Source organism: Acinonyx jubatus, chromosome A2, assembly GCF_027475565.1.
Source record: "Acinonyx jubatus isolate Ajub_Pintada_27869175 chromosome A2, VMU_Ajub_asm_v1.0, whole genome shotgun sequence".
Lineage (NCBI taxonomy): Eukaryota > Metazoa > Chordata > Mammalia > Carnivora > Felidae > Acinonyx > Acinonyx jubatus.
In genome coordinates this window covers 85,883,099-85,896,251 of record NC_069383.1, presented here as the reverse complement: position 1 = coordinate 85,896,251, position 13,153 = coordinate 85,883,099, and the positions used below count along the sequence as shown (strand labels likewise).

General features: G+C 38.8%; 1 protein-coding gene across 4 annotated transcripts in view; it reads right to left on the bottom strand.

Annotated features, from left to right (window-relative positions):
- GSAP (gamma-secretase activating protein) overlaps positions 1-13,153 on the bottom strand; it is a 204,561-nt gene that overhangs the window by 126,821 nt on the left and 64,587 nt on the right. For 2 of the 4 annotated variants that reach the window (XM_053218581.1, XM_053218584.1), the window contains exons 1-2: positions 7,998-8,296; positions 4,320-4,514 (exon numbers count right to left, since the gene is read on the bottom strand). The exons of 1 other annotated variant lie outside the window; for it this stretch is intronic. The gene's annotated coding sequence lies outside the window, so the exon portion shown is untranslated. Of the gene's footprint in view, positions 1-4,319; positions 4,515-7,997; positions 8,297-13,153 lie in introns of those variants that run through there. One more of the 4 variants, XM_053218583.1, reaches the window with a different exon arrangement.

Below are 13,153 nucleotides of genomic sequence, written 5' to 3'. Positions count from 1 at the left end.
GCCCATTTAAAGTGTATCACCCAACAGCATTTAGTATGTTCATAGACTTATACATCCATTACCACAATCTATTTTAGCACACGTTCATTACCCCAAAGAGAACACCCACACCCCTACCCTCTGCCATCACTCTAGGCAACCACTAATCTACTTTCTCTCAGTACAGATTTGCCTATTTAGAAATCTCATATAAATAGAATCATAAATATATGGTCCTTTATGACTGTTTTCTCTCACTTAGCATGTTTTTAATATTCATCCATGTTGTAGCATGTATCAGTACTTCATTTCTTTTAACTGATAAACAATATTCCATTTAATGGACTTACCACATTTTATTCATCCATTCACCAGCTAATGGACATTTAGGCTGTTTCTATTCTTTGGCTGTCATGATTAATGCTGCATGAACATTCACGTACCAGCTCCTGTGTGGACATATCTTTTCATTTTTCTTCGGTATACCTAAAAGTGGAATTGCTGAATCATATGGCAACTCTATGTTTGACTATTTGAAGAAATGCCAGACTGTCTTCCAAAGTGGCTACACCATTTTCCATTCCCATCAACAGTGTATGAGGGTTCCAATTTCTCCACATTCTTACCATTTAGTTGCTAGTATCTTTTTCATTATAACCTCCCACCCCCTATTTAAAAATCTCAAACAGATCTTCTGATCTTTGGATCTGGAAAACTGAACCAGTTCCCTGGTTAGCAAAGAAAGGCAAAATTCTGAGCACACACATGCCTAATGAGCAAGCAGGAAGAAAAGACCAAAGATGTCTGGATGTCTGGGGAGTCATGGGGGAGCCAGGGCATCCAGTCCCTTCAGACTGTAAACAAAAGGAGGCCTGGATTGAGATTGCTTCTACCTGCACTTGTTTGAGGCATGACTAGGGCATGATATGTAGGTAAGAGAAGATGAGTAAAGGTTGTAATTTCACTTGAAAATTAACTGGAGAGAGGAATATGGAGCCAGTGCTAAAGTGAAACTATTATCTTCTCTCCTCCATTCCTACTTGGTATTTTTCCACCAGAGTACATACTGAAAACCTTGGGGATATCCTCTACCTTTAAAGTTCTATGATTCCATGACTTTCTTCCTGTAAGTGCAATTTAAATTGATCGTGCAACTCATCATCAGGGAAATACAAATCAAAACCACAATGAGATACAACCTCACACCTGTCAGAATGGCTAAAATTAACAACTCAGGAAACAACAGATGCTGGTGAGGATGCAGAGAAAGCAGAACACTTTTGCACTGCTGGTGGGAGTGAAAACTGGTGCAGTCACTCTGGAAAACAGTATGGAGGTTCCTCAAAAAATTAAAAATAGAACTACCCTACGACCCAGAAATTGTACTACTAGGTATTTATACAAAAATGCTGATTCAAAGGGGCACATGCACCCCAATGTTTATAGCAGCACTATCAACAATAGCCAAATTACGGAAAGAGCCCAAATGTCCACCAACTGATGAATGGATAAGGAAGATGCAGTGTATATATATATACACATATATATACATATATACCCGTGTATATATATACATATATATGTATATATATGTATATATATACACACACAATGGAATATTACTCAGCGATCGAAAAGAAAAACATTTTGCCATTTGCAACAACATGGATGGAAAAAGAATGTGTCATGCTAAGCGAAGTAAGTCAGTCCGAGAAAGGCAAATATCATAGGATTTCACTCATATGTGGAATTTAAGAAACAAAACAGATGAACATAGGGGAAGGGAATAAAAAATAAGATAAAAACAGAGAAGGAGGCAAACCATAGGAGACTCTTAAATACAGAGAACTGAGGATTGCTGGAGGGGAGGTTAGGGGGGATGGGCTAAATGGGTGATGGGCATTAAGGAGGAGGGCACTTTTTGGCATGAACACTGGGTGCTATGTAAGTGTTGAATCACTAAATTCTACTCCTAAACCATTATCATACTATATGTTAACTAACGTGGACTTAAATTTAAAAAAAATAAATTGATCATTCAATGTTATCTTTTATAAATAGAGGCTTTATCTTAATAAGATTCAGTTTAAGTGTTTTTAATGGTTTTAAAAAATATTTTTACTTTTTGTAAACCTGAAACTAACATAATATTGTATGTCAACTACACTTTAATTAAAGAAAATTCTACTTTTAATGTTTCCTGAAGCTTGTTGAAATAGAACTCTATCTATAGCATTAGTGCTTCCTGGAAGTCACTAAAAGTTCCTAAAAGTCTACCTAAGAAAAAAGATGAATATAGTTAAGAGGAAAAAAGTACATTTATTCTTTGGAAAGTACACTGATTACTATACAGCTAGTTAGAGAATTGTGTTCTTTCACCCTTGAGAACTGTGCCATGGAATAAATTAATTTCTTTGAACTGAAATATAACTACCACATCTGAAAATAGGAAAAAATGTATTAAAAGGAGGGAGGATTCAAAATAAGAAGGGCCAATGCCAAACAAAATACCAACCAAGCAAATTAGAAGACATTACACATACTCTTCCTTACTTAACATGGAAGGAAATTGCAGTTATTATTTGGTTAATAAGGCACTTCCTGGGCCTGAAAGTTACTAGCTCTTCCCTTCAACATATATTTGCTGTGCAACTGCTGTGAGCCGGAAACCTTGTTAGCTTTGTTAACTGCCAAAATAAATAAGAGAGTCTCTGCTGGCAAAGAGCAGCAGAGGGCCTGGCCTCTGCCAGGCAGATGCAAACTCATTATCCAGCTGCAATTCATTCTATGGCTATGATAGGCAAGAAGCAGAGTGAAGATGGTGAAGAGGAGTTATTTACAGTTACCTAAACTGGGGTAAGAAGGGGAAGAGGAATGTGATGGCAAAGGAATAGAGGGGTAAGGGGATGACCAGTGAACCTGGCTTCATAAGGAAAGGGAAGGATTTCACCAAGCAGAGAGAGACCAAGACATTTGTGAAAACATTCTAGTGGGAAGGCAAATGTTTTGGAGATTTATAAAGTTTAACCATATGAAAATGTCAACGGTCAACCATTTTTGGCCGATAAAAATAGCAGATTCATACAGTTTCAACTCATACAAAACAAAATAATCCCCAGGATGTGTAGGGTGAATTCTTAGGACTTATAGGAGAATTAGATAGACAAGAAGTTGGGGTCAGAGTAGAAAGAACCTAGAATTGCCTTCTAAGGTTTCAACTTTATCCCATAGGTGATGGAACAGTCAGTTCACAAAAGAACTTTTGACAAATGACCAACACATATATTTTTAAATGTTTAAAGAAGTTCAGGCCTAAATGAAAACTGTCTATCATTTTCAATATCACAAAGAAAAAAATTTTAATGACAATATTCAATGCTATTAACGCCTGAGGGAAACAGGATGCTCCCTCACACTACTGTGTGTGTAAACTGGAATAATCTTTCTGGAAAGCAATCAGAATACCCTTTGACTAAGCATTCTACTTTTAGGACTTTATCCCAAGGAGAGTCATGGCTATTAAAAACAAAAACAAAAACAAAAACAGTTTATGGGTGCCTGGGTGGCTCAATCAGTTAAGCATCTGACTTCGGCTCAGGTCATGATCACACGGTTCGTGAGCACGAGCCCCACTTTGGGTAAGCCCCACTTCTCTCTCCCCTCCCTCTGTCTCTCTGCCTCTTGTGGGATTCTCTGTCTTTCTGCCCCTCACTCACTTGCACCCTCTCTCCCAAACAAACAAACAAAAAGTTTAGGTGACAGGATATTCTTAATGTCCAAAAATAGCAAGTAAAACAAATCAGGAATCATCCTTATAATTGAACACTATGCAGCTACATTAAATATTTAGATGAATATTTAATAACATGGTAATGCTCATGAAATTTTGTCTTATGAAAAAATCAGGTTATGAAACAGTACATGTATCAGATAGGGCTCTTAAGAACTAGGTCAGACTGACCAGATTTGAATTTCAAGACCATTTAAAGTCCTGCGACCTTGAGCAAGTAACTTAACCTCTTTGTGGCTCAGTATCATCATCTGTAAAATGGGGATAACGCTAGTACATACACAATGAGTTGCTATAAATATTAAATGAATTAATATACATAAAGCATACTTTACATGTAAATATACTTTGAAATTTTCCTGGCACATAATTAGCACTAAGAGTTAGTTATTGTTAATATCATTAGTATGTGTTGCCAGTAAATTAAGTCAACTTTTAAGCTAATTTAAGAAGTAAAGGTGGAAAGATAAACCACTGGGCAAGAACCACACCCAAAGCACTCTGAAAAACTGGTTTTGTGAAGTCATTACCACAGCTGCCAAGCACCGACCTCGTAATTTGCAATGCCAAGTCCTTGGATGCTGGACACTGCACACTGCCACAGAACAGCTGTCTCTCCCGCCACTGGAAACCGGATGCAGCTGCCATTGCTGCTATGCCCTGGCCAGAACGGATTCTGCGTCATCCCTGCTGCTTTGAGTCACCAGTTCTTGAATCAAAGTCTAGAGAGGATGCATCTGCTTGGCTGCACCAAGTCCCGAGTTCCCAGATGTAAGAGAGGTCAAGAAACAGAGCAGTGAGCATTTTTATCACATAGAGAAGGCAGATTCTACTTTTTAAGACAGGGGATTCAACACGCTTAGCATATTTACACATTGGGCAACTAAAGGAAGAATGATTCCTCTATGGTTTTAAAAATATAAATATAACTTAAATATATTTATAGACAAAGAAATAAAGGACTAAAAGGATATATCTAAGTGTTAATGATTAATTGTGAACTGACCTTTATGGCTGATTTGAATTTTTTACCTTCTGTCTCTGTAATTTTCTAAATCTTCTATGACATAGAAAAGACATTTTCTCTTTTAAAGCAAGACCAGGCAATATCAGATCTCTATTTGTGAAAGAGAATTAAGTATTTCTTAGATATGGCCATGGACCAGGAAATGAAAGACTGTGTTCAAACGGCCACTCTTAACCTATAGCAGGCCTTTGTTACTCCAAGTGTGGTGAACAGACCAAAAACCAGCTTGACTCAGAAGCATATTAGAAATGCCGAATCTCAGGCCACATTCCTGACCTACTTAAAGCAAAGAAGAGGACGAATCAGGAAATATTCTAGAGATATAAGCAAGAAGGGTTGACAACTGACAACAAGGAAAAAGTCATAAACGATTACAAACCTTGGAAACATTTCCAAACTTGGAAAAAGACAAAGTTATTAACAGAAATGGACTCCTGGAACAGGAGCCAGTTTTAAAGGAAAAAGATAAATGTGGTTTTAGATATGTAAGGTTTGAGAACTTGAAAGGTGGCCAGATGGATATGGTCAGTCTGGGACATGCAGAACTGAGAGCCAATAAGAAATATCAAGATTGGGTTTACCAATTAAGAGTCACCTAAGAAAAGGAGATGATAGAAGCCAGAAAAGTGGTTAAGAATACACAAAGCAAGAGAAGAAATCCAAGCAAGATCCTCTGGTGGTGCCTGTATTTTGGAAACATGGGAGAAAGAGAAGTCAGAAAATGGGTTGCCAAAACTAAGATCATCATTAGTTTTGATGGGCACCTGGGTCGCTCAGTCAGTTAAGTGTCTGACTGGCTTGGGTCATGATCTCGCAGTTTGTGGGTTCGAGCCCTACATTGGGCTCTGTGCTGGCAGCTCAGAGTCTAGAGCCTGCTTCAGATTCTGTCTCCCTCCCTGTCTGCCCTTCCCTGGCTCATGCTCTGTATCTCTCTCAAAAATGAATAAACGTTAAAAAAATTTTTTTAAACAAAGCTAAGATCATCAGAATATAGTGTCAAAAAAAGCAAAGGACAGATATTTCATTACTATTCAATTCTCTCCTTTCACGACAAACTGGGAGTGATTCATACAATTACACTTAGATTAAACAGGACAGTGATGGATTAATGGAGATCTTAATTCTTGAGACATAAAATGGCCAAAGTATTTGGAGGGGGTAGAAGAGGAGAACACATATACCTTAGATTTCTCATCACCAGAAACCATCCAAAGTTATCTGGCTTTTGAAAAAAGTTTTGATGAAAATTTTATAATTTTTACATGTTGGAAATCAAACAAGACCATGACTTGTCTTTGTTTTATTCATTCATTTATTCATTCAGCAAACATTTTTTGAGAACTTAACTATGAGCCAGGCATTGAGGATACAGCAGATAACAAAACAAACAAAACCCTTTGACCTCATGGTGCTTACATTCTGAATGGGAGACAGATAATAAACAGAAGAAATAAATAAACATATTGCATGTTAGATGGTGATAAGCATTATGGAAGGAAGGGATGAAGGAGTGGGGTGAAAGTTGAAATTTTAGAAGAGGCGAAAGAGAAGATCCCACTGAGAAGATGAAGAGAACTGAAGGAGGTCAGGCAGCCACTCCTGGAGATTTCTGAGGGAAGCACTTTCCAGGGCAAAGCTGTACTGGACCTTGTGTGGTCAAGGAGGCCAGTGTGGCTGGCTGGACAGTGAGGGGGTGGGTAGGAAAAGAGGACTGGGTAGGAAAGGTCATTGGAGGTTTTTGAGCATATAAATGACATTACTGGGGCAACCAGATGGCTCAGTTGGTTGAGCCTGACTTAGGCTTAGGTCAAGACCTCATGGTTCGTGAGTTTGAGCCCTGCATCGGGCTCTCTGCTGCCAGCTCGGGGCCTGCTTTGGATCCTCTGTCTCCCTCTCCCTCTGCCTCTCCCCCATGCTCTCTCTCTCTCTAAGATAAGTAAACATTAAAAAATAAATAAAATGATATTATCTGACTTGGATTTTAACAGAATCGTCCTGGCTGCTATTTTAAGGACATACTGAAGTAGAAAAACCAGATGGGTAGCTACTGTAAATATCTAAGCAAGAATAATGGCGACTTGGGCCAGGTACCTTTGACAGTTTTATCTCTCTTCAGATAACTGCCTTTTATGTCCTTCTACTGTATCATACTGAAGTGGGTGGGAGGGAGGAGAGACTATGTATGTAGCAGAGAAAGGAGCACAAAACTCTCAACCCTTCTATTTCTATAAATCTATGTATTTTCACATTTATCTTCAGCTACATAGAACAAAATGTGTAAGCAATTTAAATACTTAAATTTTATGTAAATATTTAATATGTTTAAATAGTATGTTTGAATCTTCTACATTATTACAGCCTCAAAGAAATGTTTTAAAAACCACTAAATACCATTATCATCACCATGTCAATAAATTTATATTTAGGCCAAGGTAACAATAAAAGAACCTGATAATTTATTTTAAAGACATGAGCAATATTTTTGAAACACAGAGTCAGTGAATAATGACTAGTTCTGAAAGGTGTAATTTTAAACCTTCTACTCTTTCAATGCTATAATTAAAACAAAAATGAAAGTGAGATCAGAGAGTACACACACAGACCTGGGTCACACTGGGACATGTAATTTGCTTTTTCTATGGCTATGAGACCAAAGGCTCCATTTATTTGCTAAAGATTAAAAGGATAAACTGATTATTTCTTATTTTAAAATACAAAAGATACTAAGTCAAGTTAAATATTGATTGAGAGAAAAAGTTGTCAACATTGTATTAATATTACCCTACATCTGCAGAGGTTTACTGTTTACAAAGCACTTTCACTAGCATTACTAGTTTGAGCCTCACAATAGACCCATTAATATCATTGTTCTTAATTTACAGAGCGCTTAAGGGACTTATCCAAAGGCACTCAACTATGTAGCAAGTGCCAGAGCTGGGAAGAGAACCCTAACATCCTGGACCACTATTCTTTATACTATACCAAACTGTATTCTTTTCCAGATACAGATTTGGGGCATGTTTTTCTCATGCAGGGACCATCTGGGTCAGCAGGACCACAGGTGGAGAGCGGCACCTATGGAAAGGTGCCACGGTAAACGGTGTTATCCCCATTTAATGTTAGAAAAACCAAGAAACAGAGGTTTATTAAGTCAAACTCTGGCTCTGCAATTACTCAACGGCTGGTGTCATTTGCACTTACCCTGGTCTTTTTCACAACTTCTAGTTCCCTTATGGCTTGCTTGATCTCCAGGCCTGCTCTTTAACACCTCCACCAGAGGGCAGGCAGGGCAGGAAGAAGAGCATTGGTAACTGGTTTGCTCAAAAAGTTGGAAGAAGAACACTTAGGACATTATCTTAATTTAGATTTTTAGAGGCTTTCTAGATTTCATTATTAATGCAAAATTTGCCACCGTTCTTCTATGTAGACCTAGAATAAATAATGCAGTAAAATGATTTCAGAACTAGAGAATAGAGTTTTGTTATACATCTTCATATTTCCACTGCTGATTTTTCTAAATGATAAATATAAAATGTTAGATCTTTAAAAATATAACACTTGGGAAATAGATGGGCAATGAACAAGAACAATTCACAAAGAAGAAATTCAACTGGCAGTGAACATGGAAAAATGTTCCACTTCACAGGCAATTAAAGAGATAACATTTCAAACAAGAAACTGCCATGCTTCATCTGTCAAATTAATAAACATTATAAATGAGAATTACTGGTGAGGGTGTGGTGATATGGGCACTTTTATATATTTCAGTGGAAATGTAAATTGCTACCATCTTTCTGGAGAGAAATCTAACCCTTTAGACAGATGAATTCTGACAGAAGAAAATGGGAGTAATTTCCTACTACCTAAGTTGGAACTAAAATCTGGTTCTTTTTTCTCCAATCAAGAGAGCCCTTACACAGAGAACATGGATGTATGACACATGACAGAAAGAAACACAAACTTTATGCCACCTCATGCCCTCCGCAGACTCGCTGAGATGGAAAGATGAGGGTCCCTAACCCCAGGAGAGAGTAAGGGCTATAACTCCCACCACTCCAGGGAAGAGGCAGAGTGTACTGGCAATGGAGAGAAATGGGAGTATCTGAAAGCCTGTGGGTCTCCCAAGATCACAGGGTCTGCTTCATAACCACAGGAGAGAAAAGTAATGTTCTGCAGGTTCCAGCAGGTGTAGCACATCACAGTAACCAACATCTTACTATGCCAGGTTGTTCGAGAGAGAGAGACAGACAGACAGACAGACAGAGAGTCAGAGGGCTCTAACATTTATGGGACTATTCAGATATATATGTGCGTCTTTTCAGTAAAGGTCAGGCTTGCCTGCTCTGGACCACCCATGCACCCTCAATTACACTGCTATCAGTCTTACAGGTCAAATACATTTGCCCCTAAATTCAAACTACTGGACTATGGATAGAGTTGCTTGATCTTGCTTATAACTTAACAACTACTAGCTTCAGCTAATTTAAAAGACAGTCTAGTGGTGAAGAGTCTCACTGTAACAGGAATTTGTTTGGAAGGCCCAGGCCCCCACAGAAAGAGAGACTCCCCTGTGTTCTAACTATGAACTCATCACAATTTATAATAGGGAGAAACTGGAAACAACCTAAACATCCAATCAAGAGTGTGGTATGCACCCATTAACTGTTTCATCAAAATGGAAAATGCTTATTCTACGATAAGAAGTTAAGATACAGAATACAGAGGTTCCATTTCGACGTAAGCTGACTCTATCCTGTCCCACCCACTGAATGCAGACATAAAAGGGGCAGAATACATGAGTACTCTAAAATGAAATGGTAGCAGGCAGATAGGGAAAGAAGAAAACTGAAGTCCTGCTGAACCAGAAGGGAGTTTCCCATTTTCTTTTCTCTCCAGGGTCTCCTAGCCGGGACTCAGGATAGCCCAAAACCAGAAGTGGAAACCAGGCCTAGACAGAGAGAATTCCAGAAGAAGGCTCTAGTTCTGGTCCAATGAGCAAGAAAGGAGATCTCTAATGCTCCTAGAAAACAGAAAAAAAATCACTTAGGTTTTTTTGTTGTTGTTTTTAATCTTTTTTTTCCCCCTTTTCTTATTTTTTCATCCTCCACACTCCAGGCAGCCACAGTAATGAGAGCATGGGGGCCGCGGTACCTAAAACTCTAAGGGAAGGGACATTTATTGAGAAGGGAAACCAGTGTGAGGTTCTGGGAGGGGAATTACAGCATCAGAATTGGAACAGCAGACATGGTTGGGCAAACTGCCTCTGCAGAGATGCCATGTGGACTTGTGTCAGGTAGGTGGAAATGTACATCTAGAACGCAGAGGAGAGGTCTGAGTGAAAACTTTAAGTTTGTGAATCATCTGTAGTCAGAAGTTATTTAAAGCTAAATACTCTAGATGTTTTCTCCTTATTACTGAGTAACAGCTAATTACTGAGATTTTCTTACAGCTTTTTTTTTTAACCACTGAAGAAGGAAATAAAGTGATTATTATAATTCTAAAGATGGAGTCTATATTACCACTGGGAAAAATAGATTTGATTCAGTCCTAGGCCCTGGCTCCTAAATGAGTCGTCGTTAGGCTCTGCTTCTATGCTCCCTAAAATAATTTCGGAAAACTACAGTCCCTCACACATTTTAAAATTTGCACCTAAACTTTTTCATCATAAATTTAAATAGTGGCAAAGGATGTGTACCATAACTATTGACATTATTATATAATTATATATCTGGTGTATTATAACTATTGACATATTGTTTAAAAAACTATTATGTGATTCTGGGGCGCCCGGGTGGCTCAGTCGGTTAAGCGGCTGACTTCGGCTCAGGTCATGATCTCGCGGTCCGTGAGTTCTAGCCCCGCGTCGGGCTCTGTGCTGACAGCTCAGAGCCTGGAGCCTGTTTCAGATTCTGTGTCTCCCTCTCTCTGACCCTCCCCATTCATGCTCTGTCTCTCTCTGTCTCAAAGATAAATAAACGTTAAAAAAATTAAAAAAAAAAAACTATTATGTGATTCTTAAATATAATCCGGGAATGTAAACACCAGAGATGTTTAATTCCCACATCATTAAAAAAATACACAGGAACAAATTCTTTTATGTCAGAAATTTCACATCATGTTTTCTCCTTAACTCGTATTTCCATTCCATTTTCCCCACAAAATTTTATTCCAATATGGCATATTTTTGATGCTTGAAATCCATGATTGGTCATTCTATCATAATTCTTTACAATAAAAATACACATACAAATCGAAATGTTCTCTGGTTCTATAATGCTGGCATTTCTTTCTTCTGTCGTTACCATTATAGTTATTTAATGACAACACTGATCAACCACCACGAATGACACATTTACATAAATGTTAAATATAGGTTAACATTTTACTGTCAGCATATGTTTTAATGAGATAACGGGGCCTTTTTTTCAATGAGCTTTTGTATCTGTGGGTTAATATTACTTATGCTAGAATTAGACTTACATGTAACTTTCTTTTTTAATGTTCAAGTGCCGAAAAACTTAGTCACATACAAAAGAACACAAGACTGAAAGTTTTATTACAGCAATGACCTACAATTATTTGAACCCCTTCAGTTATATAATTGAAATCACATAGTAATGAATCATAAAAATTATTTTTTAATGAATCACCAGCTGACCGCTCAATTAGTTTCCCCTTTAATTCTGTTCAAAGTAAAGAACTGAAAACCTCCTGAGTTTCAAAAGGATTATTATAATTATTCCCCCCTCTCACCATCCACGCCAATAATTTGAATTTTCTTCTTGTCTGCCACTTTAGAGGTTCTTCCACCCCAGGGCAATGGGCTGCAGTAACCTCTCCAGGGGGAGGAAGGCCCTTTCATAATGAGGGAGGTGGAGGGGAGGGGGATTATGCAAGAGGCAGTGACAAAGGAAACAGCACCACACCTCAAGGATACCTTCAGGCAGATCAGTTTTAAGGACAGTGAAGGAAGCTGAAGATCCAGAAACTGGATTCCATCCAGGAAATCTTTCTTTAGGCCCTTGTGCTTTATAGAAATCTTGTGCACCCTCAGTGGGTTTAAACTAACTAGCATTTCCTCTTGCATCATGCCCTATTTGGGGGGGGGGGGGGTTGGAGGGAAGGAGACATAAGAAAGAAAAATAAGTCCAAGAGTATTTTCTGAGGGTTGTAGGAAAAGCCAGTATGATTCCTAAGGATAAGTTAAATTCCTCAGGGAAAGGGATCTGGGGGTGGAGGGAGGAGAAAGGAGTGGTAGGTGTCCATAGTTAGAGTAATTCAGGGAATGTACCTACCCTCTATCCCCAAAAAGTGGTAGAACCTTGAGGTAAGGCCTCTCCTTCCTGAATCAGCACCCTGGGACCGCACTTCATTTATTCAACAAACATTTGCTAGGCACTTTTTCTGTTAGCCTCTGCACCAGGGCCCAGGGACACAAAGACCTTTATAGTCCTGGTCTGCAAGGAGCTCACACAAGTTGATCAGGATTCAGGCTCTTGACTGAGGTGCCCCAGCCCAGACAGCCACCCTCCCTGCTTCCTGCCACATGCTCTCTGCATCCTGGGATTTCTCCCCATAACCCTGTTCCCTATTCCACCACCACCGAAAGCCATGTTCATTTCATTTCCTCCACGCTTTCAGTTAGAGTGGGCCATACCACAGTGGGTGATGCAAATGCATTATGATGAGTTACAGGGATGTCCGAGATAGCTCTTCAGCTCCTCAATAAGTCAGGGTGGGCCGGGGTAGGAGAGGGGATGAGACCTAGGCATTAGGAGGCCACAGTTCAGATATCTCCAGGCAACAAGAAGCTCCTTTCAGTGTGCTGTACGAACGTTATCATATCTTTATGTGTGCTCTGGTTTCAAATATGTTGGGAAGCACTGTAAATTAATGTATCAAACTATGGACCAATAGGTCTGAGCAGAAAAGTCCAACATCAAAAAATTTACTTCCAACATCAAAAAATTTCACACAAAAATCTAGATATCTGGCTTCTCATGAAAAGTTGCTATGAGCTATACAGCAGTCAACTGGCAATGAGTACCCTTTGAGATAGGGTTTGCCCTTCCACTGTACCTGCTTTTTCTCATCCACACTCTTTGTATGCCCTCCCCAATTTCATCATCACTTAAGCTTATTTCTACTGCCTAGAATACAGTCGGCCCTCATGCTACCTTCACACTCACCATGGGTGCACATGAGCAGACACACATACCTCTGTCTCAGTAATAATACCCTCAAAAGTAGAACACAGAAATGCAATTTAATGATTTTTATTCTAGAAATGATAATGTGTATTAAAGAAAATTTAGAAAAATCACAAAAATGAAAGGCGAAATTATTAAATCATCAGA